We start from the raw sequence: 1,491 nt of genomic DNA, 5'->3' as shown, positions 1-1,491 counted from the left end.
GCTCAGCTACCGGTAGCCAGCCTTCAGTACACTGATAGGAGGGAATTCTTTCCCTCTGATCTGCTCTGCTGAGACCCACCTGGAGTCCTGCACACACTTTTGGTGTCCCCAACATCAGAACGTCATGTAACTGTTGGAGCAAGGCCAGAGGAGGCCACGAAACTAATCAAAACACCGAAGCAACTTCCCTAGCTGTTCAGTCTGGACAAGAGAAGGTTGTGTGGAGACCTCAGAGCAACTTGCCAGGATCTGAAGGGGCTCCAGGGAAGCTTCAGAGGGACTCTGTGTTAGGAGCTGCAGTGATAGGACAAGAAGGAATGGGCACAAATTGAAGGGGGGAAATTTAGGTTAGATCTTAGGCAGAAGTTTTTGCTGTGAGGGTAGTGAGACACTGGCACAGGTTGCCCTGGGAGGCTGTAGCTGCCCCAGCCCTGGCAGTGTTCAAAGCCAGGTTGGATGAAGCCTTGAGTAACCTGCTCTGGTGGGAGGTGTCCCTGCCCAAGGCAGGGGGTTGGGGCTGGATGATCTCTGAGGTCCATTCCAACCCCTTAACATACTATGAAACTATGTTCTGTCATTTACAGATGATTACACATGATGACACAGAATGTTGAAATGTCATGGCTTTGCCTTTTGTTAGTGTCTCTGTTTGACTGATTACTCTCTCAAAACTTAAAATAATGATGAAGTCTTCATTTCTACTAGAAATTCTACTACAGAACTGACAGCACTAGGTTAGAGCTAAGCCCCAGCAGCAGTCCATAGTTCTCAGAACCATTACCTGCATTTTCTTCAAAATTCTAAGCCACTCTTGGTAGTGTGTCCTGGAAGTAATGAGACTTTATTAATACAGAACATTTTGGACATTAGTCTTTTTAGTGGACCACAAACAAAAATAACAACTAATAACTACAACCATTAACTCATTTCTGAGTTTGGAAGGATAAAAAAAATTGTTAGTGAGATCCCAGCTCCAAGCCCTGACCACACACACCTTGCACATATAGTGAGTGTTCCCAAAGAGATCAGTTTTGTGGAACAAACAACAAGTGCATTATAACACGACCTATAAAATCTTCTTAACAGTTAGCCAAAAAGCCAGAACCAAACACACATCCAGGGGCTACTGGAGTATGATGCTCCAGCTACATCCACACGAACTACTACCAGAGGTTTATGTAATTCACTAAGAAGATTTTCGGGAGAAATTGAGATTTCCTGATCACTTTAATGACATGAAGAATCTGCCCTTGGAGAGATTTATACTATTCCTTTCCTCTGATGGTGACCCAGTAATCTTACCACCACTACTGCAAGATTATATGCATAATTGTGCACCTTTTTAACTTTCACTGTGGAGTTTTGCAAAGTTAAAAGGCTGAATGGCATATCCTGAGGACAACAGGTGACTTTAGCAGACCATCATAGAATCATAGAATTTAGGGATTGGAATGGAGCTTAGAGATCATCCAGCCACAACTCCCTGCCCTA

This window comes from Acanthisitta chloris, unplaced genomic scaffold (assembly GCF_000695815.1).
Source record: "Acanthisitta chloris isolate BGI_N310 unplaced genomic scaffold, ASM69581v1 scaffold39598, whole genome shotgun sequence".
NCBI classification, from domain to species: Eukaryota; Metazoa; Chordata; class Aves; order Passeriformes; family Acanthisittidae; genus Acanthisitta; species Acanthisitta chloris.
This window is presented reverse-complemented; position numbering follows the sequence as displayed.